This window comes from Tursiops truncatus, chromosome 3, assembly GCF_011762595.2.
Source record: "Tursiops truncatus isolate mTurTru1 chromosome 3, mTurTru1.mat.Y, whole genome shotgun sequence".
In the NCBI taxonomy this organism is placed as follows: domain Eukaryota; kingdom Metazoa; phylum Chordata; class Mammalia; order Artiodactyla; family Delphinidae; genus Tursiops; species Tursiops truncatus.
The window spans coordinates 42,622,694-42,648,454 of record NC_047036.1 but is presented as its reverse complement, the minus strand read 5'-3'; the positions used below and the strand labels follow the sequence as shown (position 1 = coordinate 42,648,454).

Here is a 25,761-nt window from a genome sequence, read left to right as displayed (position 1 = left end):
AAGTCCCGTGGTATTAGTGGAAGATTTTTGTCTTGAGTGTACCCATTTTATCACCATGATGTGCAGCAGGGGTCTCACCCACAGATTCGGGACAAGGGTTATTGGAGGTTGTCTGGCCACCCATGGAAAAATAGGATGTGGCTCTTTGGGGAAGAAGGCCCTTCCGTTTTCCTTTAAGGGCTGAGGTGAGTCATAATTCTTCCTGCTTTATCTATCAAAGGGCAGGGTCTGTGATATGATTTCATATCAAGAGTTCAGAGGTTGCCGAAGTGGGGATAGCAGATTCCTTTGGTGCCCTACCCACGTTCTGTAGCACTCCCTGCTACGATTAAAGCACTTGGCTTCTGTGACTCTTCCTGAAGACTTTTGCTCTGGTTGCAGAAGCTCACGTGGCTTGTACACAGGGTGAGTGGCAAGTGCTGGGCAATCCGTGCCCTCAGGAGCAGCATTCAACCAGTAACAGGTGGGAATTATGGTACAACACTCCAAGGGGTACTCTGCAGTTTCCAAGGAGTCTCCCAGCTGCCCCAGTGGCAATGGGCTTGTGAGTGCTTCCTCTCTATGAACTGCCTTTCCCTCCCTGTCTCACATCCCCATTCCTCTACCGAGATCCCCTTCCAAATAACCTACTTGCACTCCAATCGTTTTTTCAGAATCTGCCTCTGAGAGAACCCAAACTAAGACAGGAGGAGACATCACCTTTATAGTGGGGGATGACATATCTTTTTGAGCACTGATACTAGCTAACAAAGCATTTTAAGGAGCTACCTATAAGTAATAATGAATTGTAATTCTTCACTCGGTAGAGAGATGCAAAGATTCTTCTGTTTTTGTAGAAACAAGGGAACTATAAAAGATAGGGTAAGGAACCCCTATCATACCTGACATCATCTAGCTGAAACATTGAGGGTGCTGGGCTTGCTAAGAAAATCTCCACAAGAGCCTGTGACCATAGAGAGGTCCAGGCTCAAGCACAGTAACTGTACCAGAGGTGGCAGTGATAAATAAAATATTACGTTGTGATTTTTCCATTTGAAAAAATTATAAATATATCCTTATTTCAAAATAATATGTCACTTCAGAATTGCCAAACGTCGTTTGATGGTGTTATCTGAAAAAAAAGCACAACCTAAAAGTTGAGAATTATGTTTTATTCAGCAGGCATACTGAGGATGTAAGCCCAGGAGATGGGCTGTCAGATAGCTCTGAGGGACTGTTCTAAAGAAGTAAGGGAGAAGCCAGGATATATAGGAGTTTTTGAAAAACAAACAAAAAAACCAGGTAGTCAAACACCAAAAGATTACTGTCATTTAAAGAAAAAACAGACATCTCAAGTTAATGAATTTAGTGCTTTCCTACTTATGAGAAGATGCAAGAGTCTGGGCTTAATGAAATTATTCCTTTGATATGCATCTTAACTATCTAGGGCCAGTATCTTTTTTTGGGTGCGCTGCTGGAAGCAGTTGCAGTGACTGATGGCTTGATGGCTACAACATCCTTTGTTTGCTGATAAGGCAACATTCTTTGTCCACAGGGCCTCATCTTGGTCATAAATTCAGCCAACATTTGGGAGGCATTCCATGAGCAATTTTGTCCCAAGGCACTGGGAAGTCTTCCTAGACCAGGCAAAAATTCTGGGCCACTCACTGTGCTGATAATCTAAAATTCTCTGGATCGCCTGGCTTACAAGTTTAGCATAATCCAGGAAATGTTTTCCCTTGTTGCTTTTTCTCATACCTAGAATTGCACTATGACAATTATTCTATATAGAGCTACATATATGATCAACTATCCTGAGATGTCATTAATTTTGTTGAAGGCCAGGTTACACTTTCGTAATGCAGGAGACAACAATCTTATAAAACAGACAGGATATAAGTAATACAACTAGCAACATTAATAAAGTCATAGTGCAACAGAGAGAGCCACAAGGCATAAATAATTTGAAAACAACAAGAGAGAGCACATTAAAACAATGATTAGTAAACTATTTGTAATCTGGTCACAATAAGCCATCAGGTCCACAGGGGAGCCAGGTGGAGAAGCCAAATTCTGGAAGGATCAGGTTGAGAGAAAAAGATAAATATTTCATCTTCTTTACAAAAGTATACTTTATCAGTTTGTTGTAGGTCATAATTAGTGTAAGAGCAAAGGTTTTCTAGAAAGCAAAGATTAAAAGCCAGTATATTTTTAAAAAGTCATAAAATTATAAACCATATTTATCAGTTCATTCAGTCCTGTGTAATTAATTCCTGTTGATCTGGATGAAATCATCAGGTTTTCCATTAGAGTTTTTAATTTCTTACCCAGTTCAGTGGTATGATCTAAAAGTTATCAGAAACTTATAATTGTTAAAAAGTCCTTTTTATGAACCTTCTTGAAGATCTTCATTTTATGAAAGCATCAGAGTAAAACAATGGTTGTTTATAAACAGCAAAAGACTTAAAATGGCATGGTTAAATATTTGATTATAATGCAATTGACAAGGAACTTGGATATTTCTGTGACATACAACATTTTAAGATAATAACTAGAATTATGCCTGATAACCTTATACCAGGACGTATCAGACTTTTAGGAATGCCATATAAATTTTGGAATATATACATGTTAAAGTCATCTAACCTAAGAAGGTTTTTTTTTTTAACATCTTTATTGGATTATAATTGCTTTACAGTGTTGTGTTAGTTTCTGCTGTACAACAAAGTGAATCAGCTATATGTATATATATATATATATATATATATATATATATCCCCTCCCTCTTGCGCCTCCCTCCCACCCTCCCTATCCCACCCCTCTAGGTGGTCACAAAGCACTGAGCTGATCTCCCTGTGCTATGCGGCTGCTTCCCACTAGCTAGCTATTTTACACATGGTAGTGTATATCTGTCAGTGCTACTCTCTCATTCATCCCAGCCTAAGAAGGTTTTATCACCACTTATTTGACAATGTTTCTCATGTAATTTAACATAAATAAACCTAGTTAATTTAATATCTCCCTTTGGGATGTTTCAGGGGCCCTTTGAAGCATCCCAAAGTTAGCTGGAGGTCAAATGAACTTTATTTAGAATTTGACTAGGGGAAGTTTGTGAAAGACACCAAAAGGTTTTAAAACACTTGGTTAAATAGGATCATAGGTTGCTGTGAAACAATACTTATTTATTCAGCCAAAGTGACAATAAAAGATTTTTAAGGCAAATACAGATCATTTAGAAGGTAAATAAATTCACAGTTTGTTATTAAAAGTAACTCAACATTCCAAGAAAACTTCGTTCTCTTAACTGAGAGAGAGAACCAAATTCCAATCCTGCACCAGCCCACCCTCAATAACAAAATTTATTTACCTATTATATTTAACCCAATCCCAGCCTACCATGTACAAAACTCTTCTCTCAGGGTTCCCTTTCTACAAACCTTCCACAACTTTCTGTGTCTGTATTAGTTTATCTCTTATTCTCCTGTTCCATTTAGAGATAACAAGCTGTAGGACAAAATCACCCTTGCCCCTTAAGAAAATGTATTTCCATTTTTCATACCTTCTCTTGTTGAAAACACACATCCTACTTTCCTTGCGTACTGACATGTTTCCCTTATTATTTCTAGTAGCTTTATTTACATATTACAATTTTAACCCTTAAAATCTTTAATCTCTAGTGAAAACTGACAAGCTGCAAGTAATTGTGAACTGTTGGTCATGCCAGCATTTCCTGGTTGGCAAATTTAGGAATATTTCATAACCTCTAGAAACATACTTCTTCTGATAGCATAATTTCTTTTCTCAGTGTTGTGCAAGAAATGTGTCTAATAAACCCCAAACATCTTTAGTTTTCCTCTCATAAGAAGACAAAAGCAGACCTGTTTAGCAATTAATGTTCCAGTATTTTATCTTATTCAAAATGACCTGGCTATTAAATGAATTCTCTTCATTTAAGTTAATTTAGCAATAAAGTTTCAAGTTACCAGAAACCTGGAGAAACTATTTTAGATAGACATACCAAACCATAATTATTCCTAAAGAGTTCACCTGAAAACTCTTATCTCATTTACCTTTATTTTATAACTTATGAAAATATCATACCAAGTTATCATACCAGCTGCAATGGCTGATGGCTTGACGGCCAAAACATCCTTTGTTTACTGATATGGCAGGCGACATTCTTTGGCTACAATGGAGAGATTGTAACTGTTCTTAGGTTTTGTTTTTTTAATTTAAATAATTGTTTAAACGTTCACGTTTTTATGAAATTATATTGGTAGAAGATACTATGTTTTAAATAATATTCTTATCTGCCAGAATTAAAAGCGGCCAACCATTTGCCAGTGTCCCTCTTTTATTGGGCAGGGGGTGCGGGGACAGTGTTATGAAATCCTAAACTCTGGGAGCCACTGATCACAAGCCCACATGGGTACACCCTTTCTAACACAGGGGTTTACACAAACTAGCCATGTAGTAAAGTCAGTGTAGTGGCTGGTCCCTGGCAGCACAGGCCAGCCTGACTGCCATGTGTTGGGGTGATAGCAGAGGCACAGATTTCTCACAGAATGTTCTTCTGGGGCCAGCTGGCAAATCCCTGGCCCTTTGAGCCCAGTGCCTGTCCTTGGGCTCTTCACCTGGCCGCCAGGATTTCTCTGAGATGTTCCTAAGCTTAGTCCAAATGCTTCACTGCCCCTGCGCCTCTCTCAGCACCGAGACGTGCAGAGAAGAGAGACTTCTCTTGCTTTCAGTCAATTCTCCGATCTCCTAATACCCCTTTTGGGAGTCTTCACTTTGGAAAAGAGCCTGCCATCATAGCAAAGGCTATTTTTGTTCTAGATGATGATGATTGTTTTAACTGCTTTGAGGACAGGATTTCAATCTATTGTGAAAATTTATTGCAAATTATTCTTATCACTCCATTCCTCAAATATGTTCCTCCAGTAATAAAGTGCCGTGGTTTATCTGCACACAAATAAAATTCAAGCCCATTCAAAATTATAAATTGATAGAAACCAAAGGTACCATTAATAACAAATAACGAACACAACTTTGGGCAAAATAGATGATAGTAGCTAAACTGAGAATATTCTCACAAAAAGAGAAAGGCTAGGTAATTTTTTTTTTTTTTTTTGGTGTAAGAAATGCAATTCATAGGCCCTCTCACTTGTGAACATAGATGGCAAAATCCTCCCCAAAAAATATCGGCAAACTGAATTCCATAAGACAGAAAAAAGCCGTACATTTTTTTTTTTAAAGGGCTTCAAATGCTTGGCTTTTTATTTATTTATTTATTTATTTATTTATTTATGGCTGTGTCTTTTATTTATGGCTGGGTCTTCATTTCTGTGCGAGGGCTTTCTCTAGTTGTGGCAAGCGGGGTCCACTCTTCATTACAGTGCGCGGGCCTCTCACTATCACGGCCTCTCTTGTTGCAGAGCACAGGCTCCAGACGCGCAGGCTCAGTAGTTGTGGCTCATGGGCCTAGTTGCTCCGCGGCATGTGGGATCTTCCCAGACCAGGCTTCCCAGACCGTGTCCCCTGCAGTGGCAGGCAGATTCTCAACCACTGCACCACCAGGGAAGCCCAAGGCCGTACATTTGAACAACCCTGAAATTTTTAAGAACTCTGAATTTTTACTCCCCCCCCATTTAATGTTTTTGACATCATACTTTGCATGTTTTTATTTTGTGTGTTCCATAACCACTTATTGTGAATGTGGATGATTACACTACTTTTGTCTTTTAACCTTCCTACAAGCTTTATATGTTGTTGATCTACAACATTTACTGTATATTTGCCTTTACCAATGAGATTTTTTTCTTTCATAATTTTCATGTTTCTAGTTGTGCTCTTTTAAGGCCAGGTAATTTTTTAAAGAGATTGAGACAAGTACTAAAAATGAGGTCAATCATATAAAAAGAGAATGCCTATTTCCTGGGTTCTGAGGAAGTGAGTTAAATGGGAGCAGCTTTTTAAACTGAATAAGATGGGGGTAGGTGGGGAGCAGCTTCCTGCCTCTATTTACACATAGAGATTCCAGCATGGAAGATCAGAGGCATTGCTCTTCAAATTCTTAGACAAATTGTCCCTTTGGAAGAGTACTCTTGTTTTCTGTAAATAGTAATTTCATAGTATGTATCCAGTGTAGGTGGCAATGTGACAAAAGAAGCGTTGGGCAAGGCATTCAGAAGATTTAACTGGCGAGGCCACTCTTGAACTGAGATTCCACATGTAAGAGTTTGCTGAGGCTGCTGTAACAGAGTAGCACACACTGAGCTTAAACAACAAAAATTTATTGTCTCACAGTTCTGGAGGCTAGAAATCCAAAATCAAAGTGTTGGCAAGGCTGTTTCCTTCTGAAGGCTGGGAGGGAAAGATCTGTTCCCTGCCCCTCTCCTTGGCTTGCAGACGGTTGGCTTCATGTTCACATAGTATTCTCTCTGTATACGTGCCTCTGTCCAAATTTCTCCTTCTTATAAGTACACCATGCACATTGGTTTATACCCAACCCCGCTTATCTCACTTTAACTTATATGTCTGTAAAGACCCTATCCGCAAATAAGATTACTTTCTGAGGTCTTGGGTGTTAGGGCTTTAATAAATGAATTTTGGGGAAACTCAATTCAACCCCTAACACCGGCAACCTCTCTGGCTTCAGCTTCTCATATTTAGAGAAGAATGTTGGCCTTAATGCTCCTTAAGGGCTCTTTCAATCCCAGCTTTCCAAGATTGTCTCAGCCCTTTTGAAGCTGCCAAGTCTGGCCCCCCTATTTATGGGACTATAAATATAAAAATTTTCCCGACCCAAGCCTGCCAGCCAGTCCTGGAGGGCGGAAAATGAGTAGGGAAATGCTGCAAGGGTGGAGTTTTCCTTTAACCTTTTGTTATTTGCAGGAGTTCTGTAATCAGACAAACATTCAGGGCGTGGCGAACCGGGGGTCCTGACATCTGAAGGCAAATAAACAAACTCGAATGACATGTGTTCTTTTCCAAATCCCAAGGTTTTCTGTGCTCCAACTATAGATGACAAAACTGTTCCAGGAGAGTGTTTTGTTCTCCCTGCCAATTCATTAGTAACAGAACGGTTGCTGGGCTGTAATCCAGCCATGCTGACATCAGTTCCCCAGTAAAAGGACAGAACTGGAGCTGGGTCTGTGCAGCTAACAGGGATCAGGGGGCTCAGCTGTACTGACACGTTGGCAAAAAAAAAGGGAAGAAGGGAGGGAGGGAGGAAGGAAGGAAGGAAGGAAGGAAGGAAGGAAGGAAGGAAGGAGGGAAGGAAGGGAGGAAGGGAGGGAGGGAGGGAGGAAAAGGAGAAGAAAGTTGGGAAAGTTTATAGAAATGAAGAGGCCACCCAGGTTCCTCAAGGGACTCAGACAGGAAGGCAGGAGGGAGGGAGTGCTAGGCATGGTGATAACCCAAATTAAGTTCTGGCCAGCATCGTCTTCAGTATTTAGAAAAATTGGGGTGTGCTTAATCTATAAATAAAAACCATGAGTTTTAGAAACCTAACCTAACAGCATGTGTGTGAAAAGAAACCTATATAAGGAAGCTGAGCTGGACTGTAGTTATGGGAGGCCCAGTAACAGCCCACTTCCTTTCTCTGTGCCTTTTTTATTCATCTCTAAATGTGGGGATGGTAATACAATTGCACTCTTCTCAACTTAAAAATACTTTTATTCTGAATCACCTGACAAGTCTTCTCCCCCCTGCACAGCACTTATATCCATTAAGAGATCTTCCAGAGCCCCTTTATCAGTCTAGCAGGCCTTGCTGGAAGCTTCCAACACTCCAGATGCTAAATGCAGCCCGTAGCTCAGTCACCGACCCCTCACTATTTTCCTTGTCTTGATAAAGTGCCAAATTTTTATGTTTAAGCTAGGTTTTATTAGGAGCTTCCTGAGCTTTCTTTCCATGGAATTTCTCCATTCCCACTCCTGGACTTTCCTCCCAGCTTTTATGATATTAGAGAGTGAGCTTGCGTGTCGCTGTATGAGGTTTGAAAAGCCTGGATATTATATGAGTGTGTCCACATCTCACCTTCTGTTTCTGCCACCTGTAGCAGGGCAGGAAAAGGGGGGAAAATCATCCTTGTGGCCCCATTCCCAGCTTCTCAGAGGCAGATTGTGTGCCTGATGGGACAGGCACGTTCCTGGCTGCACAGTGGCTGAACAAAAGTTCTCTCTCTGCCTGAAGAAAACCACGACACCAATGAGCTCATCATAAAAGAAAAATCTGGAGTTAGGTCGATTGAGGATGAATTATAACACATTTCAACAGCTTACTGTGGCTCAACCCCATTTTTCAACTCAGTCACCCTTGATGTATGTATCTCGAAATTCTACGTTCTGCCGTCTCTCCCCATCTATACCCTCAGATATTGACTCTTAAATCCTCCTAATTAAATTGGACTCTTGGATACTAAACTTGACTCTTCTTCTTTAGAAATCGTATTTATTTATTTATTCATCCATTCATTCAACAGCAAGGGTTGGGTGTCTCCCACCCACCAAGCATGGTGCTCAGTCATGGGGGTGCACAGGATAATAGGAAAGGCTTCCTGCCCTGGAGGAGCTCCTGGTTCCAGGTCTCCTCCAACCTATGAGGGCTCTGGATTTGGGTTTTGACTTTGGCTTTTTGAACTTATAGCTTCCTTTCCAAGGAGGAACTTGGTTTTCTTGCTAATGCAGAACATGGATACTTGCCAAATCCCTGAACTCGACCAGACATCTGGTCCCAACTTCTCCTGGTTCTTCGTGTTCCTGAAGCCCAGCACAGCAGCCCTTTGCCTGGAGTTTCCACTTGAGTTCAGCAGTTTTGTCCACATAACGAAGGTTATATCCTATGGAGCCTCTAAGATGTTGCCTCTGTGGGATCTCTGCCCTGTTTGTTTCCTCAGCCTAACCACCACTGGACTATGACAGAGTTCTAAGAGCCCAGGATATCTGAGAACTCAGCTGTGACAAATGAAAGTGGGAGCCAAAGGAGAACATTTAAGCTATTTCCCTTCTGAACCAATCCAGTTGGGCTGAATCGTCAGAGTGGTGTCTGGTGGCAGCAACCCTGCCGGGCCCCTGGGAGCCCAGGTCTGCCTGGCGCAAGCTCCTCGGCCACCCTTGCTGTGTCACCTTCTGGCCGGGACAGTGAGGAGGTGGTTACAGTGATGTACAGAGGAAAGCAAGTGGGCATTGGGTACAGCCTATGCCTAAGAGGCAGTCGTACCTAGAAGGTATTCCTGCCAAAAATGCTGCATGTGCAGCAGCGCAGGGAATGGAAAAAAAAATCCTTGTGGTCCCATTGAATCTAATCGAGAGGAAATAATCAGACATCCAAACTGTGGACATTCTACAAAACAACTGTCCTGAACTCTTCAGAAATATCCAAGTCAAGACACCCTACTATATAAAAATAGACAACTAATAAGGACGTACTGTATAGCACAGGAAACTCTTCTCAATACTCTGTAATAATGACCTATATGGGAAAGAAATCTAAAACAGAGTGGATATATGTGTATGTATAACTGATTTGCTTTGCTGTACAGCAGAAACTAACCCAACATTGTAAATCAACTATCCTCCAATAAAAATTTTTTTAAAAAAGATTAAAAAAAAAAAAGGGAGCTATTCTAGACTAAAGAAAACTAGAGACATGACAGCTAAATGCAGTGCATGATCCTTGATTGGATCCTGAACTGAAAAACAATACAGCCATAAAAGACATTATCAAGGGCTTCCCTGGTGGCGCAGTGGTTAAGAATCTGCCTGCCCATGCAGGGGACACAGGTTCGTGCCCTGGTCCAGGAAGATCCCACGTGCCATGGAGCAATTAAGCCCGTGCGCCACAACTACTGAGCCTGCACTCTAGAGCCCGCGAGCCACAACTACTGGAGCCTGCACGCCTAGAGCCCATGCTCTGCGACAAGAGAAGCCACCACAATGAGAAGCCCTCGCAGCAAAACGAAGAGTAGCCCCTGCTCACCGCAACTAGAGAAAGCCCACGCGCAGCAAAAATAAAATAAATAAAATAAATTTATATTAAAAAAAAGACATTATCAAGACAATTGTGTGTGTGTCTGTGTGCATAGGAAGAGAAAGAAAGAAAAACAAATGTGGTAAAGTGTTAATGATTAGTAAATCTAAGTGAGGGATATATGGCTATTCATTGTACTGTTTTCTCAACTTTGCTGTAGGGTGGAAGAGTGGCAGTGAGAGGGAAAAGATGGCCTGAGCGGACTGGCAGAAGCTAGGAGAGGCACAGCAGCCCCAGCCAGCTCTGGACCACGTTCCAGTCCCAGGGAAAAAGCAGGGACCAGGCGGGCACACTGACCATAAACACGGGGAACCTACAGCTTAGTGCACACCTGGGTCAATCCCACCATCTGGGGGCCAGATGTGGGTGCAGCAGGCAAATTCCAAGCCCACTAATAAGCAAAGAACTCCCAATAATGCCACGTGTAGCCTTCGGAGGCTCAGGACTGAGAAATGCAGAATGATCAAGTGCTTGGCCGTTGTTCCAGAGGCCAGACAGGATTGACGCCAGCAGGAACTGACATGTCTGCATGTTGTTGTCTGAGGACCCCAAAAGCCCAAGGTAAGGGTAAGGGCTCATTAGGAGGCAGGGGCCTAACTGGATTCTGTTTACTCTTAACTGGTTAAGTTTGCATTGCCAGATTAAGTTACTGATTAAGCCCACAGATGTACCCCTAGCCCCCCCCCACACACATTTTTTGGTCTTCTATTCTCTATTTGTAATTCTTTCTGGCTGTCGCTGCTCCTCTCCTGGTTTTATGCCATTATGATGTGTGGAAAACATCAGAAGACCTCTCTACAGTGTCTTAAAATGCCTGAGTACAAAGATGAACAAAAAATCTATCAAAGCTGGTTTTGGACTCAATACTGTGATGTGTCATTTCCAAAGGTCAGAAAGCTGAGTGCTAAAGTGACCAAGTTTCCAAGCCCTCTGGATTTGCCATCTTTTGGCATTTCCATAAATTTTCTGGTCCCTAAAGGAATCGCTGATTTCTCTTTCCTGACTGTCTTTTGATCTCAGCTGTCCTGAGCAGAGCTTCCCCAATTCTGGACAGGACCAGCTGGTCAGCCCTCTCCTCTCTGGGGCTCCTGAGTTTTCTTCCTCTGTATGCAGAGATGTACAGTTCAGAAGGTCAGCCAGGGGTTGGTGTGACGGATCCAGCCAAGGGCTCTGCTCAGTTTCCACCATGCGGCTCAGAAACAAAGCAGCCACGACGAGTATTGCCAAGACCATGTGCTGGGAGCCAGGAGTAGATGAATTCCCGGTGTGAGTAAGGAAAACAGCACCCGAGTTTGCTGCGACTGTGATTAACATTCAGGATTCCTCCAGTAGAAGGCCCCTCCTGAGAAACCATAACATTTGCAGAAGTGGATTCAAGCAAACCCCAGTGGTTTTCAATCTCAGTCTCTTTCTCTCGCAGGCCCTCTCTCTCTTTTCCCTTTCTTTGGCAGCAAATCCCTATGTTCAAATATACATTTTAAATAAAAACCAGTACACAAAAGAGATCAAGATTCAGTCTGTCTGATTTTTTGTGGAGGCTGTGGACCCACGTGGCCCCTCCCCCAGTCACCCCAGGGTAATTTCGGGGTATTGTTCGGCCCCATGGAACCCAGGGTTTGAAAGCCATTGCTCTGGTCTGTCTTCCCCACACACAGAGGGAATATGGATCTTCTCTGATCCTGACTCCTCAGCTCCTCCCCAAACAACATTCCCCCACCCCTCCCCCAAACTGCTTTTATGCTTCAACACATGCCAAGAACTTTATCGGGTAAGATTTGTTGTATTTCTTTCTTAAAAGTTGGAAAGTGTCCTTTGATGGAAAATGAGTCTAATGATAACTTGTGATATTTTCAAAAAAGAGCATTGGCCTGAACTTCATGTATTTTATTCTCCTAGAAAAATAGAAGTGTGATCACGTGGTTTCATTTCCTTGAGGTCAAGAAGGCAGCATTTATGGATGGTTCCCTCACCTCCCCCATGAGATGGGAGAACCCAGGCTGTGGCTGTCCTCACTGGCTCTGTTGCATTGGCTTTGTGTTAATGCAACATCTTGGATTGAATTGAACTTGCTTCATTTTTTGATTATTACACACTCTATCAGCCACTTAATTTTCCTGCCATTGACCACTAGTTACATTTTCATCTATAACCTCAGATGCCATGGGATAGAAAACTGTGAGAAAGTTCATCTCTGAAGCAGTGGAAAGTTCCCAGATGTGAGAACAACACAGCAACCTATGGTGGGAAAGGCCACTAAACAGCTTTATTACATCAGCTATCACAAATAGCAAAGATTCTTGGGGTGGAAAAATTATTATTTTATAAGATTACCAGTCATCCCAGAAGAATAATGTGTTTTTAGCCCTTCATTTCAAAGTTGGCTCATTCCTCAGCTACCTACTTAGTTTTCCTTTTTTTTTCAATAGTGGTTAGACTATTTCTCTAGGCCACACCAGCCAGAATGCTTTGCACTCTGAATATACAAATAGTGATGATCTGAGTCTCTCCTGTTTTTATCCTCACCTCTAGTCCCCACCAATGCCCCTTCTGGGAGTCCCCAGAGAGCATCTCACCTGGACTCACCAAAAAGCACAGGACCATCGTGGGCTGCCACCACTGTCTTCCTCTACCCTGTCCCTCTCCAGTGATGTCAACTGCCCAGCCTGCACTCCCCAGGCAGCTGTACGATGGTGCCTCAAGGCTGCCTCCAATGTCCCCAGCCAACAACTCATCCAGGCACATTGCCACTGCCACCACCCCCAATACACAGGGGCCTTCAGTGTACCAATGTGGAGAGGAATATTCTGGAGGTCATGAAGTTTGGGGACAAAATGGGAGAAAGTCCTCTCCCTTTTGGGTAATATATCTGTATGAATGGAATACTGAGGCAGTACTATCTTTTATCCAGTGTCTTAGAAGTGTTTTTTGGTTTGTTTTTTTATAAATTTGTTTGTTTGTTTATTTATTTATTTTTGGCTGCGTTGGGTCTTCGTTGCTGCGCACGGGCTTTTTATAGTTGCAGCGAGCGGGGGATACTCTTCGTTGCGGTGCGCGGGCTTCTCATTACAATGGCTTCTCTTGTTGCGGAGCACGGACTCTAGGCGTGCAGGCTTCAGTAGTTGTGGCACGAGGACTTAAGTAGTTGTGGCATGTGGGCTCAGTAGTTGTGGCTCGTGGGCTCTAGAGCGCAGGCTCAGTAGCTGTGGTACACGGGCTTAGTTGCTCCGAGGCATGTGGGATCTTCCCAGACCAGGGCTCGAACCCGTGTCCCCTCCATTGGCAGGCGGATTCTTAACCACTGCACCACCAGAGAAGTCCCTCTTAGAGGTTTTTTTTTTTTTGCGGTACGCGGGCCTCTCACTGTTGTGGCCTCTCCCGTTGCGGAGCACAGGCTCAGCGGCCATGGCTCACGGGCCTAGCCACTCCGCGGCATGTGGGATCTTCCCGGACCAGGGCACGAATGCGTGTCCCCTGCATTGGCAGGCGGACTCTCAACCACTGCGCCACCAGGGAAGCCCCCTCTTAGAGTTTTTTATGAGAATAATTATCTTAGCCCGTTCGGGATGCTATACCAGAAATACCACAGACTAGGGGGCTTATAAATATCAGAAATCTATTTGTCACACTTCTGGAGGCTGGAAGTCCAAGATCAGAGTGCCATCATGGTTGGATTCTGGGGAGGACCCTCTTCTGTGCTGCAGACTGCTGACTTCTTGCTGTATCCTCACATGGCACAGGGAGCTAGGGAAATCTGCGGGGTCTCTTTTATAAGGGTGCTAATCCCATGCATGAGGGCTCCAAGCTCATGACCTAATAATCACCTCTCAAAAGCCCCACCTTCTAGTACCATCACATTGCGGGGTTAGGATTTCAACATCTGAATTTTAGGAGGACAAAAACATTCAAACCATAGAAATCATGCTTTCAAATTTTACCCACAGGCCTTTCTCTTCTAGGACTCAGTCCTGGATACATGGAGGCAAGACCAGGGTTTGGGGAATCCTGTGTTTTCAGAACTATGCCTCACACCAAAAGCCTTAATAAACTTTTCTGTTTAAGTCTGTCTTCCCTTAAATTAGTTCTCTCTCCCAAGTTTATTCTTCCTTTTAAAAACCGGTTTCTGACATCTGACGTCACCAAACAGGCCCAGACACATCTGAACCCCAGCAGGGGATGGTTTAGGCTTAAGCTAAGGAAACCATTGCTATATAACTTTCAAGTTTAAATTGACTGTAGGCTCTTTAGCCAATATGTATGCCTTTTTTTAAAAAAAAACAGATAATATCAGTCATTCATTCCCAAGTTAGTCGTTTTCTTTTCTTTTGCCTTTTCCTTATGAGCTCTTGGATGTCAGAAGGCAGGTTGGCAAGGTCATTACTGATCATTTGATTCATGCACATTAATTATGTAAGTATGAAGTGTATCGTTCCTATTTCTCCAGGTCAGCATTCTGTTTGCCTAAAATAAATTTACTCAAATGGATCTTTACTAGGATGTGGAGCAGTTGGAACCCTCACACATTGCTGGTGGGAATGTAAAACAATGCAGCCACTTTGGAAATCAGTCCTGCAGTTCCTCAAAGAAGTTGAACATGGAGTTACCGTATGACCCAACAATTCCACTCCTAGGTATATACCTGTGAGAATTGAAAACATAAGTTCACGTAACAACTTGTATACTAATGTTCATAGCATCATTATCTATCATAGCCCCGAAGTGGAAACAACACGAATATCCATCAGCTGATGAATGGACAAATAAAATGTGATATATGCGTGCAATGGAATATTATTCAGACACATAAAGGAATGAAGCCCTGACATATGCTACAATTAGGATGACATTTTTTATTGTGCATCTATGTAGTTCACTAAATAAATGAGTATATATTGATATTTTTCAATTTCTTTTAGCTGGTTTCATCAGCTAAAACAGGAAAACGGTGGAGGTTTTTTGTTTTTTTAAATTGAGATGCAATTCACATAGCATAGCCTCCCCCCCACTTTTAAAGTATACAATTCAATGGTTTTTAGTATATTCACAGATATCTGCAACCATAACCACTCTCTAATTCCAGAACATTCTCATCACCCCATAAAGAAACCTCATACCAATTGGCAGTCCCTCCCCCTTTCCCTACCCCCCAGCCCCTGGCAACTACAAATCTCCTTTCTGCCTCTATGGCTTTGCTTGTTCTGGAGATTTTATATAAATAAAATCATATAGGTGGCCTTTTGTGTCTGCCTTCTTCTACTTAGCTAATGTCTTCAAGGTTCATCCAAACTGTGACCAACACAGATATATTCCTGCCTTCACAGGGCAATTCAGTACAGCACACGGCTCTGTGGGACCATGTGGAAGGAACACCCACTCAGACATGACGGGCCAGGGAAATCTTTCCGGACCCCTTGCTTCCTACTAGAGGCCTGAAGTCGAGCCAGAGTCAGGGACACAAAGAGCAGACTGAGGAGAAAGAGGAAATGGCGTATGCAAGGACCCTGAGGTGGGAGAGAACACAGCATGTTCTGGGAACTGAAAGCAGTTCAGGTCCAATCTAAACATTTGGTCTGCACTGAGTCCAGACTATTACATTTAGGAATTCAGCACTTTGCCAGGGTTCCAGCTTGTTCACACTTTACTCTGTGTGTCAGTCCGTTAGAATGTTTTCAGCTGCAAGTAACAGAGGCTGACTCCCACAGGTTTAAAGATTAAGGACATTTATTATCTCATATGACAGGGTGGGTAGACTTCAGGGTTGGTGGATTCAGTGGCTTAACAATGTCATTAGGGGACTTCCCTGGGGGTCCAGTGGCTAAGAGTCTGCCTTCCAGTGCGGGGGTTTGATCCCTGGTCAGGGAGCTAGGATCCCACATGCTGAGGGACAACTGAGCCTGCATGCCACAACTACTGAGCCCGCACGCCTCAACTAGAGAGCCCATGTGCTGCAAACTACAGAGCCCAGGTGCTCTGGAGCCCATGCACCACAACTACAGAGAAGGCCACGCACCACAACGGAAGAGCCCGCGCGCTGCAATGAAGATCCTGCAGCTAAGACCTGACGCAGCCAAAAATAAAGTAAAATAAAAAACAACAACAAAAACAATGTCACTAGGGACCCAAGTTCTTTCTGTCTGTCTCTCTGCTAATTACCTGTTCAGCTTCTCTCTAAGGCAAGTTCCCCTTGAGGCCACACAACCTGGGACAACATGTTTCCCTGTTATTTTTCAACAGGAGAAACACTCACTTCTGTTTTCTGAAAGCCCCAGCAAGGATTCCCTGACATCTCATTGGCACAAGTTCCTGAACAGAGTCCTGGTGAGGGAGCAGTTACCATGAGCAGCTTGGATTAATTATGTGACGATGGATGGAGGACTGGGGAGTCAACCTCAGTGTGACCACACTGGGGACCTTAAACACAGTTGGGTGCCTTGGGCTGGCAATGCATTCACCAGCAGCTGCCTTGGGGTTCATCTCCCACTCTTGTATCCAAAAATATATCCAAGCCCAACTTCAAAGTAGGATGAGTAATGTGGTTTCTGTTCCACAGGTTTTGTGAGAACTGTCTATCATACCTACAAACTTCCTAAAAATTATCTGTAAACCTCCTTCTCTTTCCTCAGATTTCCACTCTCCACCACAGGTACTACATCTCTTTCTGTCTCTCTCTGCCCCATCTTCCTCCTGAGACCGCTTACAGCCAAGCTGGTTGTTTCCTCTTTCCCCACTCCCTTTCTTTAAATCACTTAGCTTGCATTTTCCTCTCAACACAAACTACTACTGCCCCATGCAAAGGAACAGAATTTTAGGTAATTCTACTGTTCCTCTTGCATGTTTCCAAGGGCTTCAATTCACTCTGCCAAGAATTCAACAGGAGATCTGAACACTCATACTGGTGTCTCTACATACAAAGATCCTGATCACTTCAAACTCTTTCAACTCAATAAGCTTATTAATCATCAATCACTATTAAAATTTATGGGCAGTTCTCCAGAGATAAACCCACTCACATATGGTCACCTTATCTTTGATAAAGGAGGCAAGAATATACAATGGAGAAAAGGCAGCCTCTTCAATAAGTGATGCTGGGAAAACTGGACAACTACATGTAAAAGAATGAAAGAAGAACACTTCCTGACACCATACACAAAAATAAACTCAAAATGGATTAAAGACCTAAATGTAAGGCCAGACACTATAAAACTCTTAGAGGAAAACATAGGCAGAACACTCTATGAAATAAATCACAACAAGACCCTTTTTGACCCACTTCCTAGAGAAATGGAAACAAAAATAAAAATAAACAAATGGGACCTAATGAAACTTAAAAGCTTTTGCACAGCAAAGGAAACCATAAATAAGATGAAGACAACCCTCAGAATGGGAGAAAATATTTGCAAATGAAGCAACTGATAAAGGATTAATCTCCAAAATATATAAGCAGCTCATGTAGCTCAATATCAAATAAACAAACAACCCAAATGGGCAGAAGACCTAAATAGACATGTTTCCAAAGAAGATACACAGATTGCCAACAAACACATGAAAGGATGCTCAACATCACTAATCATTAGAGAAATGCAAATCAAAACTACAATGAGATATCACCACACAACAGTCAGAATGGCCATCATCAAAAAATCTACAAACAATGAATGCTGGAGAGGGTGTGGAGAAAAGGGAACCCTCTTGCACTGTTGGTGGGAATGTAAATTGATACAGCCACTATGGAGAACAGTATGGAGGTTCCTTAAAAACTAAAAATGGAACTACCATATGATCCAGCAATCCCACTACTGGGCATGTACCCTGAGAAAACCATAATTCAAAAAGAGTCATGTACCACATTGTTCATTGCAGCTCTATTTACAACAGCCAAGGCATGGAAGCAACCTAAGTGTCCATCAACAGATGAATGGATAAAGAAGATGTGGCACATATATACAATGGAGTATTACTCAACCATAAAAAGATACGAAATTGAGTTATTTGTAGTGAGGTGGATGGACCTAGAGTCTGTCATACAAAGTGAAGTAAGTAAGTCAGAAAGAGAAAAACAAATACTGTATGCTAACACATATATATGGAATCTAAAAAAAAAAAAAAAATGGTGCTGAAGAACCTAGGGGCAGGACAGGAATAAAGACGCAGACACAGAGAATGGACTTGAGGACACGGGGAGGGGGAAGGGTAAGCTGGGATGAAGTGAGAGAGTGGCATGGACATATATACACTACCAAATGTAAAATAGATAGCTAGTGGGAAGCAGCTGCATAGCACAGGGAAATCAGCTCAGTGCTTTGTGTCCACCTAGAGGGGTGGGATATGGACGGTGGGAGGAAGATGCAAGAGGGAGGAGATATGGGGATGTATGTATATGTATAGCTGATTCACTTTGTCATTCAGCAGAAACTAACACAGCATTGAAAAGCAATTATATTCCAATAAAGATGTTAAAAAAAAATGTATGGGCAGTTCTATTTGGGGAAAAATAACTTCAATGTGTCTAAAACACCACAACCATGTCCAAAGACAAACAAAAAATTAGCAAGTATTTGTAAAATATGTGACAATTTCCTTAATGTACATAATTACTTTTACCTTCACTAAGAAAAAGATGAGCATCCCAAGGTAAAAGATATGAACTGTCAGTTTACAAAAGAGAAAGAGAAAAAGAGATAACGTTTATTTTAATTATTACCCACTAGATTGGCAAAGACTTAAAAAATTGCTAACACCTGGTGTTGGCAAGAATATGGAGCAGTAAGTGCTATTGATGAGACTTCAGTTGGAACAACTTCTCTGAAAGTCGATCTGCATTTCTATCAATATTTAAAATATATTTACTTTTGATCAAGCAATTAGCACTTCTAGGAATTTATTCTAAGGAACTATTCAGGCAAGGGCATAAAAATCTATGTACAGGATATTCATCATAACTCTTTTTATAATAGCAAAATTGAAAAACTTTACTGTCCAGCTATAGGGGGTTAATTTAATGAATTATGGGAATTGGTGTTTTTAAAAACTTGATTGTATCTCAAGACCCTAGCTCAGTGACTGTACATATATGACTATTGAATAAATAAACAAATAAATATAGTAGATATTCTGTAGTCATTACAAATGATGATGCAAATTTAAATTCACTGAAATGCGAAGCTATCTGTCAACTATTGTTAAAAGGAAAAGCACGGTAAAAAACTGCATGAATAAAATAATCTCATCTTTGCATAAAAAAGCATGTGTGTGTGTATCCACAGAAAAATGTTTAGAAGTCTTTATACCAAAATGTAAATTGTGGTTCTTCCTAAATGGTGAGATTATAGGTGGGTTTTTTTGCATTTTTCTTATTACCTTCAAGCGATGTCTGGATTGTTTATTCTAAGCATATATTACTTTTATGTAAGAAAAAGGAAATATGTATATTTAGTTAGAACAACAACAACAGCAATAAATATCTCTATGAATACATGTGCTATTGAAACACATACACATGAAAGTAAGCATAAAGTACTTTGTACTTTTACATATCTTGCTGCGATAACCTGAAGATGACAAAGTCCTTGTAGAAGCTTGCCACCAGGAAAACTCAACAAACTGTCAAAATTTTTTCCAAAAGTATACAAAAAGCCAAGTCACAGAGAGTTCTTCAGTAATACACTGTGTGATGACGTACTAGGTAGACAAGGAGGCAGATGGCACTGGCTTAGGCCTGGTCAAGGGGCCTTTCCTGGGCTACAGGATCTAGGGGGCCCAGCTGTGGTCCTCCTCTGGCCTCCATCTCCCCCACAGGCCCAGAAATCCAAGGAGCCAAGCTCATCCTCTTCCAGATCATGCTCCAAGCGTCTGGGAACTAGAACAGGCCCCTGCACCTGCTTCTTGCACAGCCTTCTTCCCGAAATGTGACCTCCAGAGGGTCGCTGAGCTGGTAGTGTGCACTTTCCAAGCCCAAAAGGTGACCAACGGGTGTTGATCAGTGCAGGTATGGGTGACTGGGGTGTCCACACATGTGTGTGCAAGAATCCCAGGAGTGGGACCTGGGTTGAGCAAGGGGTGCAAAGGGAATGGAGAATAGACGAAAAGCTGGTTTTCCACATTCCAGTGTGGAACTCTGAAGAACTCTGATAATGCCAAACTTGAAGCCAGCCTTCCAGGTCATTATGAAGGTATATTTGTAAAGGAAGCGGGTTAAAATATGCTGTGTACAGCATGTTGGCTTGATTTATTATTTTTCATAATTAGGTGCATTGTATGCGGTCCTTCATTTGTATTCTTGCCCTAGGTTCCACAAACGTTAGGGACAGGCCTGGAGGCAGAGAACAAAATCAAGCAGACCAGTTTGTCCTCTGAGAAACCTCATATCACGGGTGTGGGTCTGCAGAAGAACACAGATGGTGCTCTCTCACCTCATGGACAACTTAGACCTAGACCTGTCTTGGATGACATCTATGGCTTCCCAATACATCCCCTGGTACCATCTGGACTCTAGTAAAGCAGAGAACCGATGATGAAAGGCCTAGAATATACCCAGTTCATCAGTGAAAGCAATGCTTATTAAAGAACAATTGATAGGCCAAGGGCTTGCTAAGAATGGACAATAGGATCCCCAAACATTTGGGGTCTCAAGCTGTGGAGATACCTGAGACTTAACGTGGAAAAAAAACCAAAAAACTGCTTTCTAGAAAAGCACTGCTTCCTGGGAGTCCCAACTTGGGATTATGTGTGAGTTTGAGACAGAGCCAAAAATAATAACAAAGGACAATTCATAGAAAAGGAAATGCAATTACATTTTAAATATATGAAATATTTTCTACCTCACAATAAGAAAAATAATCAAATTAAAGCTCACTTTTCACATATGCGTTATCAAAGATCAAATGATTTGATAATAAACAGCATTAGGTTAGATGAAAGGCAACTGGCAATCACACGTATTTTTGGTGGAAGTGTCAAGTGGTACATCCTCTTTGAAGCTATGCTTTGGCAGCATCCATCAAAAAGCAAAATGTACATAATCTTTGACACAACAATCTCATCTCAAGCAACTTATCAGATAGATACACACCTCCTTGTATAGGTGTACAAAGAAATTTGCAGCGTGTGTATTGTGTGGAGTAGGGGAAGATTGGAAACAACTTGAAATTTCATCAGTAGGATACTGGTTAAGTAAATGATGCTTCATCTGTTCAGTGGAATGCTATATTACTGTTAAAAAAGAAATAGGTTGCTTTACAAACTGCTTACAATATGCTTCAATATATGCAGAGAAAAAAGTTGTCACCAAGGATAGTACTGGGACAGTTAAATTTCCTGAAGTTGCTCATTGTATCATGGTTAGGTACAAGAATGTCCTTGTTCTTAGGAGATACACAAACAAGTATTTAGGGATGAAGATGTCTGTGACTCACTCTGAAATGGTTCGGCAATAATAATAGTAACAATAATAATGATAATCAAAGTTATCTATAGATATAAAGAGAATGCAATTGTGGCAAAATATTCATTGATGAATCTAGGTGAAAGGCATACAAGAGTTTATCTTACTAGTGTTGCAACTTTTCTGAAGGTTTGAATTTTTTAAAAAGAAAAAGTTTACAAAGAAAGAAACAAGAGGTGCAGGGCAGTCTATAGTGTACTACCTTTTGGGAGAAATGTATACTCTACCTCTGGAAGGAAACAGAAGCTGATACCAGTAATTGCTTCTGGGATGGGGAATTGGCCTGAAGAATGGTGTAGGAGGGAGATTTACTATATAGTTTCCCTAACTATACTGCTGGGACCACTTCAATTTTTTTTTAACTTGTGCACATATGCTTTATTCAAGCTGAGAGAGAAAGAGAGAGACAGAGACAAAGACAGAAAAAATTGTTTAAAAAGTAGCCACAGTTACTAACCAACAAACACAACTTCATTTCCATTGCACAGATCGTTAGAAAAACTGTCACTTCTCCTAATCCATTTTAGGCATGCCCACATACACTGATCAAAATCATTCAGTCTCATTCTAAAAAAATGAAGGTCAGAACAAAGAATGCTGCTGCCCAGAAACAAGCACAGTTGATATTTTCCTATGTTTCCTTGTAGCCTTTTCCCCACACACATTTTTTTGAGCATAGTTGAGATCATACTTACATAACTTTATGATCTACCTCTTTTTTTGTCTTAATATTATATCAAACATCTTCTCATGTTCTTGAAAACTCTTTTTAGACAAAAATTTTAATAGCTGCATGATATACTGTCCTGTGATGTCTTACAACGTATCTGACCATTCCCTGTTGTTGGACATTAAGATTTGCAGGGTTTCTTTTTCTATAATAAGTAAATCTGCAGTGAACATAATTACTTAAAACTCTTCATATCTTTTCAGTTATTTCCTTAAGCTAGGTTCCTAGTAGAGAAACTACAGGGTCGTGGGGTATTAACACATTGAAACACTCTTGAGATGAATTGTCAAATTCTTTCCTTAAAAGATTGTTCCAACACTGCTTCTTGCAACGCCAAGGGCCTTCTAAAGTCTGTGGTGACCGGAGCCTCACTCGCTGTGGACTGGACTAGAAGTCAGGGAGCAGTGTTGCGGTCCCTGCCCTGCTACAAAGCAGCTGTGTGATCCTGAGAAAAGCAATTTTAAAAAATGATTCTAAAATACGTGTAAACGTTACATGATTTTTAAATCACTTTCACATTTTTTTAGCAAACCTCACAGCCATCCCATGAAACAGTAAGGAGATATTATTCCCACTTGAAATATCAGAAAGTGAGGCCCAGGATGGTTAAGTGATTTTTCCGGGGTCCCAACTTGTAAACATGGAACACACAACTTCTGGTTCCTACTTCAGAATTATTTCTATTAACTCACACTGCCCCTTTCTTTTCATCTTGTCCTGCAGTCATTCTGGATCGCAAGATAGGGATTGTCCTAGAGCTTCCCAGACTTTGCTGTGCATATATCCTCAGGAGAACCTTGTTATTAACATGCTGATTCTAATCAGGAGGTCAGGGTAGCACTCAAGAGTCTACATTCCTAACAAGCTCTAGATGAAACAACGCTAGTCTGTGGACCGCACTTTGAATAGCAAAGTACAAGTCAGTCTCCTAAATTCCTCTTGGCAAAATGTTCCACATTTCAGTACTTTTCACCTAAAAATCAAATTGCTTCATATACAGAAGCATTTATCATATAGAACCCACCAGATTCCAGAATGTATAGATCCTTAGATGAGGATCAGTAACTGACCACAGCCTGGATTCCATAATTTTCTGCCACAGTGTCAAGTAATGAAACTTTAAAAAGAGCGTAAGTCTGATAAAGAAGCTCTTCAAAACGAAGGACCAGCCCAATACTGAGTATGACATTTGGCTGGGGAGAAAAAAATAATAGATTGACTGTATTGGTTAATTATATGTGGCAATTGATGGAAGAGTTTAAGGTGAGTCTTTGAGGTTTCAAGGCTGGATGATAGGTAACTGATGGTACCATTAACAAAAATAGGGACATCAGGAGATGTGCTGACTAGAAAAATAGTCATAACAACAATTGCCCCTACCAACTTATATCCTGGCATGGCCCAGAATATTATGATTGCAATAGCAGAAGAAAGATTAATTTGAGATAATTTTGTGTTAACTTTCTGATTATTAGTTAACATTCTGTCTTTTGACTACAAAAACAGCTGCTGGTCGACAGATGAATGGTTAAAGATGTGGCACATATATACAATGGAATATTACTCAGCCATAAAAAGAAACGAAACTGAGTTGTTTGCAGTGAGGTGGATGGACCTGGAGTCTGTCATACAGAGTGAAGTAAGAAAGAGTAAAACAAATACCATACGCTAACACATATATATGGAATCTAAAAATAAAAATGGCTCTGAAGAACCTAGGGGCAGGACAGGAATAAAGATGCAGATGCAAAGAATGGACTTGAGGACATGGGGAGGGGGAAGGGTAAGCTGGGACCAAGTGAGAGAGTGGCATGGACATATATACACTACGAAATGTAAAACAGATAGCTAGTGGGCAGCAGCCACATAGCACGGGGAGATCGGCTAGATGCTTTGTGACCACCTAGAGGGGTGGGATAAGGAGGGTGGGAGGGAGACGCAAGAGGGAGGAGATATGGGGATATATGTATATGTATAGCTGATTCACTTTGTTATAAAGCAGAAACTAACACACCATTGTAAAGCAATTATACGCCAATAAAGATGTTAAAAAAAAACCAGCTGCTGGGCTTATACTTGGTTTTCTAGGGGTGATGGTTATGCATAGATTTCTTCCTCCTCTCACCCTTCTAAACAACTGTCATTGGTAACACAATTGACTAGGAATAGAGAGAAATTTGCATGCTTGGATCAGGGCCAAACTAGTTTGTCTCTGTGGGATTCAGACTTAGAAGTGCCATTGAGAATTCCCACTATTTCCCACTCTCAGCACATATAGTTTTATAGAGGAATTAATCTAATACTGATTTCATCCTGATTTAGCAGGATCCACTAGAAACTTCCTTGCTGGAATCTTAAATTGTTTATGACTGAGGTCAGCTCACAAATGCACTGGCTTCATTGCCTTGTGGAGGCCTTGATGGCCTCAGAATAGTACAGTTATTTGGAGCAAAGGGCAGACCTTTGTACTGCACTGGCAGCCTCTCCTTGGTATAGTTCGTGGGAGCCTGAGAGGAATAAGCCCAGACAAGCATGCAACTTCCTCCTCTGTTCATCAATTCACTCCATTGTCTTTTCTTGGTGGCTTGACCTCGTACCACAATTGTAAGGTATCTTGGGAAATTCTGAGATATAAATTTTAGCTCATACTGGACAGACAGAATATTTTTAATTAAAAGGATAGCAATAGTAGAAACATATTTTCAAGAAGAGGGTTGGATTCTGTTTAAGACACATGTCTTCATCAAATTCCAACTGGGATAGTTCCACATGCGGATTTTTTTCTTCTCACTTCTTATCTCGGATAATTAACAAGAATTTGTGGAACACCACTCTGTTCAGAGCACAATAATAGTATGCCATTGTTTAGAGTTCAAAGCAAGGTGCTAATTCAACAAACCCAGTAAAAGAATTTGGTGGGTTTTTTTCCCCCCATTTTGGAATAGACATTTTAATCTGAGCAAGTAACTATATTTCAAAGGTAGAATTATATGGCATCATAGAGCATGATTCATCATAAATTTCCAGTTGGCTATGGAAACAGATGGGACTGTGATATGAAGCCACCAAGAAAAGGATTTATCTTCATTCCTTCCTCTCTTCTGGCTTTTGACAGTTTTAGTGGTGAGAGAGATGCTCCAAGCCTAAAGAAAAGACAGATACATCAGCATCTGCCACAGTAGAGATAAGTAATAAATCCTCAGAATGATTCTGTTTTTGTCTGGCCATGAAAACCTGCACTGCACATTTTTTAAAATTAATTAATTTATTTATTTACTTGTCTGTGTTGGGTCTTCATTGCTGTGCACAGGCTTTCTCTAGTTGCCATGAGTTGGGGCTACTCTTTGTTGCGGTGTACGGGCTTCTCACTGTGGTGGATTCTCTTTTTGCTGAGCACGGGCTCCAGGTGCGCAGGCTTCAGTAGTTATGGCTCACGGGTTCTAGAGCACAGGCTCAGTAGTTGTGGTACACGGGCTTAGTTGCTCCGCGGCATGTGGGATCGTCCCACACCAGGGCTTGAACCTGTGTCCCCTGCATTGGCAGGTGGATTCCTAACCACTGCACTACCAGGGAAATCCCTGCC

General features: G+C 41.5%; 1 protein-coding gene across 17 annotated transcripts in view; it reads left to right on the top strand.

Annotated features, from left to right (window-relative positions):
- Positions 1–24,086, top strand: part of SLC38A9 (solute carrier family 38 member 9) — a 138,805-nt gene extending 114,719 nt beyond the window's left edge. For 12 of the 17 annotated variants that reach the window (XR_004525787.2, XR_004525788.2, XR_012330689.1 and 9 more), the window contains one exon: positions 10,172–10,533. The gene's annotated coding sequence lies outside the window, so the exon portion shown is untranslated. Of the gene's footprint in view, positions 1–1,534; positions 10,534–12,540; positions 14,466–14,503; positions 16,115–20,293 lie in introns of those variants that run through there. The other 5 variants (XR_012330685.1, XR_012330684.1, XR_012330686.1 and 2 more) reach the window with 5 other exon arrangements.
- Positions 24,087–25,761: the final 1,675 nt, after the last annotated feature.